Raw genomic sequence first — 5,000 nt, 5'->3', positions numbered from 1 at the left:
AAGTGAATGTGAGTACCTTTGCTGAAGGTTGTGTGTCAGAGCTGGCAACTCGGCACTTAAAAATATACTGCCAGTCATTAGCGGACTGGAGTTCCGCTGTGGCGACCCCTAACCGGGAAAAGCCGAAAGACACAACAGCATTCAGCTTTATTAAAGTACCAAGTAACATGCTGAAAGCAGCAATCTCTGTGATATCCCCACTTGTAAAAATGTTTCGTATCGAAGAGACCTGCTGCCTGACAACAACTATCTACTTGTTTCATGGGGACAACATAATCAAAGTAAGAAATGAACAGCAAACAAGAAACAAGCTCAAGATAAATTGGTTAAAGGATTACTGCACAGGTTATGGACCACACATGATAGATTGGGATTCTATTTAGTTTACGGGTAAAGCCTGCAAAGATGACTGCAAGTCTCCAACAAAGGTAATGAGCTTCTTAAAATACTGTAATCCTGTCCTTTATTACAAATACTGTCATATGCATTTCAGTGCAAGTATTCTCTGCATGGCAACAAAAAGGATTTCAATTTTGGTAATTCTTTAACAGTATGCTTATTAAAGCTTACTTGCATCTTACAATCTCAGACAAGCTTACCTGATAGTCATGAAAGCATTGCTACTTAAACACAGAGCGATGGGCACTTACTGAATTAAAAGAAGCATAAATCAACAGTATAAAAATATGACAGAAAAACAGAACATTCTGCAAAATCAAGCAAGGACAGATGAAAAGCCACTGTAGTACTTGTGTCTACCTTGGATGGCGGGATATTCTGCATACTTAAACTGCATAATTGCTCCTTGCCTTGCTTGGACACATCCAGAGTTGCTAAATGGGGGGAGTAGGGGGTGCAACAAGTGTGTCACAATTTGAAATGTCTCTGGCTGACTGTGAATTCCCTGACACATTTGTCATACCTCTCAATCTCAGAGCAAGAAATCTGGACAAAGCCATACATAGAAGTGGGACAAAGGCCCAAAATAAGGACAGTATTTAAATATTGCTCTTATAAACTTTCTAATAGAATAGTAGGTCTTGCATTAGTATGAATTTTCTGAAGGGTATGAAATCTGAAACTCAAATGTATGTCATTATTTTCTAACTTCAGTCTTTAATGATTTGCCTCTAATTTGCCCAAAAAACACAATTTTATGAAAAATTGGCCAAAAATGTAATGCAAAAATATAAAGTAGCCACACACTACAGCTGGGAACCAGCCAGGACACTTTTTTTTAATATTAGTACTGTTAACTTGAGCAGCTGACAAAATAAACGAATCTACATGCATTTCTGAAATAAAAGTAATCTATAACTCTGATTGTTACAGTTATTTATTAATTGTAAACCCTCCAGGTTTTCTTCCAAATTTGCAATTTTGTGGAGGGATTATTAGAGGGAGAGCAACATTTTGAGCCAAAATCGGGGACAGTTGAGCGGTTTGGATATGCCTAATTCTATAATGCAATTTATTTGCACGTACCTCTCAACCTGTTAACGCAGGAAATCTGGACAAGGCCAAATATATTGGGGGACCATACAAACAGTGCTAAATATTGCTCTTGTATAAACTTAGTTGATAGAATAACAGGTTTTGCATTAGCATGCATTTTTTGAAGGTTATAAAGTTTGAAACTCAATGTCACATTATTTAGTGACTTAATCCCTAAATGATTTTCCAGAAAACCACACATTTTATGAGGAACAAATCAAAAATAAGAAGCAAAAATCTATTCATTCTGTGAAAATATGGACAGTTGAGAGGTATAGTTCAGCCGGTGCTGTCTCTGAGTTTGCCACCCTTCACCCTCACAAAATCATGTTCGAATGGAGCCTCCCCCCTGCAGCCATTTCAATGTCCCATTACTTGGCTATTTCACCCCATTTACCATAAACACTGTAATGTTCATACTGCTTTACTTCTACAATGATTTGGATTTAATTTGAAAGTTTTATTTTGTGTTTTACAGCACAAACTCTTAAGACATCTGCTGAACAATACAGTGCAGTCTAACAATGAACATAGAATTAGCATTAAAACTTTTCTGCCCTTGAAACTCACATTCATTGAAACAGCATTGAAATCCACATTCCAAGAAAATACATTTGGCTAGTAATAAAGATTAACTTTGGGCTGGTTTCAAATGATAGGCCCCTTGCACACAAGATATACATGTGTTGTGTGATGCACCTTCCTGATTGTATTAAATTATATTAATTCCTTGTATAATACAGTATAGTTGTTAGGGGTTGTTTTAAATTTATTGTTTTGAACATTTTTCCAGTAAACAATGAAACATAATGCATGCACCAATAATGACAAAACTGTCCAACTGAAAACATTTCCATCATAAAAGTCTACTAAACTTCTACAATCCACCAGTATCAGTAAATATGCACAGTCTCTGCAGAAGTAAAAGTCATCTATAAAATTCCACATTAACGAGATCTGTAACTAATGAAGAGGTTGCTGCTAGCAAACAACTTTATATTTCGTTGTTTCATCTACAAATGAAATGCCTCTATATTCGCCAAAGAGGACATTCTCAATACGGCAGCATCCACCCACCTGTGGGAGTAGAATCCACAGCCTTCTGCATCAAAAGAAAGTACATTACCTGTTATGCTATTAACAATGCAAGCAGACTTGGCATAAGCAGCACTAAACTTCTCTTCCCCTGCAGCTCTCAGCTCCTTGTAAAATCTACTCAACTGTATCTCTCAACTTCGCAGCACAAGAAATCTGGAAAAAGCCAAAATTTATTGGGGGGAGTCAAAAGCCCAAAAACAAGGGACACATTTTAAACATTGCTTGTATAATCTTGGAAAGTTGCTAATATAAAATGCTGTGCTACCACCATACATTTCACTGCCAGGTCTTGAATCCTGTGCAAAACAGTCAGAGCAACGTACCACTATGCCAAATCAGCTGTTTTATGAAAGAGAGGAAGACAAACTTAAATGGCTACCATTTAGTGAATTCAGTTCTCACCATAGCTATCAACCTCTTAGCATAAAACACCAGGACAAAGCCAGTAATGGGGGAATACAGCCCTCAAACATATTCAGTAAATTCAGTTCTCACCATAGCTCTCAACCTTAGCACAAAAAACCTGGACGAAGCCAATAATGGGGGAATACAGTCCCAAAAATAGGGACAAATTTCAAATATTCATCTTATAAACTTAGAAAATTGCTAGAATAAAAGGTTTTGAGTTACTATATACTTTCTGAAGAATATGAAGTCTGAAATTCAAATGCCTGTCAATTTTATTTAACATTTGTTAACCAGGAAATTCTGACTTGGAACAAAAGCCAATTTTCAGCAGAGGCCCAGGGAGAAATGCTGCAGACACATGTCTTTGTAACATGGGAGGACACCAGAGCAAATCCAAACACAAACACAGGGAGGACATGCAGACTAAAACAGAAGGCACCTCAGCCAAGAATCAAAACCAGAGAACCTCTAGCTGTGAGGCAACAATGCAGTCACTGCACCATCAACTATCCAAGGAATTAAAAATCTAGAAACCACAGATTTTATGATGAACCGAACAAAATATGAGGCAAAAATCTGCAAATGTTTCACAGATGGTGGTGGGTAGGGAATTCAGGCTCTTGTTATCTGAACCCAGGGTACAGGGTTCAAGCTTGAGGTATTCTCTAACCACCACCAGGTATCCTGAGTTCTCTCTATAACCACCAGCATCACACACACAATATGATCAAAGCAAAGAGAATGAAATAATGTTGTATAATAGCAATAACCCACGTGTGGGTAATGCTGGATTTACCCACGGTTGTCTTTGTTTGGTCACTCGGGCTTCGCCCTCGTGACCAAATCACACCAACCATGGATAAATCTAGCATTACCCACACCCAGGCGTGGGTTATTGCTTAAATATATAACATATGATCTCTATTTTACTAAAATCTATATATTTTAAACGGTTTTAAAGAAGTCTGCTTGCAGTAAGATGAAAGCACTCAATTATTATATATGTTTGTCGGCTTTTGTGGTTAGCGGTTTTTAGATTACTGCTTTCTGTTTACCTGACCATCAGTGGAAGAGTTTCAGTTTTTAGCTGTAGATACTTGCTGTTTCACTATGGTTTCCTGCGCCAAACTGAAATTCTCCCATGCAAATATATTATAGCTGAATGAAGGCAGCAACGAGATACCATTCAACCTGCAGGGAGCTATAGAGACCCTAGCTTGTAAAGATTCTAGCTGTGCTAACCTTACCCTCCACGGAAAGCCTTTGTACGAATATTATCACCATCATACAGATATTAATGTAGATAATAATGAAGTGTTGCTACGAATGTTTGTCAATACTAATATTAGTGATAAGAATGGGATACTTTAAAAAAGTGACTTCATGACCATTTTTGGGAGTCATCAGAACTGTATTATAGTACTGATGGTAATCAGTTGTAAGCAGTGGCCAAAGAAGGCTATAAAGCCACCAGAGATTAGGCCGAAGTCCTGGAATTTGACTAAAGTGAAAATACAGGAGTTCAAGGAAAAGGCTCAAGGCTCTATCACCTCTGGAAGAAAACAAAATAGATGGAACTGAAGATGAATGGCAATGTCTCAAAATGGCCTGGGCAAAGATGATGAAACAGATGTAGCTGAGACATATAGGGAAATAGATAATTATCAAGCCGGTAGTGAAGTGCAGAAGTCCAGAAAGTTACCAAAAAAAAGTGCAAGAAGTGTGAGTCAGGCAGAACCTTGCCATCCCCCACTTTCATGTCATTTGCAGCAGGTGCCCTGGCTGCTAATCAGACACGGGTCTCATCATAGAGCATTATTTTTGCCAAGACAGCTGGCAACCTACTTAGCTTTAGTGAAGAGCATGGTTACTGGGAAATGGGAATTGACATTTAAGTGGAAAGTGGAAAACAGTGTTTGTATGAGTGGATTTTGCCATACAGGTAAAAAGGAACTGCAGCAAGCTAATCAGACAGTAGTGATTCATTTACTTTTCATTTA

The 5,000-nt window shown here is 37.9% G+C and overlaps 1 protein-coding gene across 1 annotated transcript in view; it reads left to right on the top strand.

The window, feature by feature from the left end:
• Positions 1–5,000, top strand: part of LOC122808346 (calcium-binding mitochondrial carrier protein SCaMC-1-like) — a 771,574-nt gene that overhangs the window by 151,705 nt on the left and 614,869 nt on the right. The window lies entirely within an intron of this gene.

The sequence above is a fragment of the Protopterus annectens genome, chromosome 8.part0, assembly GCF_019279795.1.
Source record: "Protopterus annectens isolate FY-2018-M chromosome 8.part0, PAN1.0, whole genome shotgun sequence".
Classification (NCBI taxonomy): Eukaryota; Metazoa; Chordata; order Ceratodontiformes; family Protopteridae; genus Protopterus; species Protopterus annectens.
This window is presented reverse-complemented; position numbering and strand designations above follow the sequence as displayed.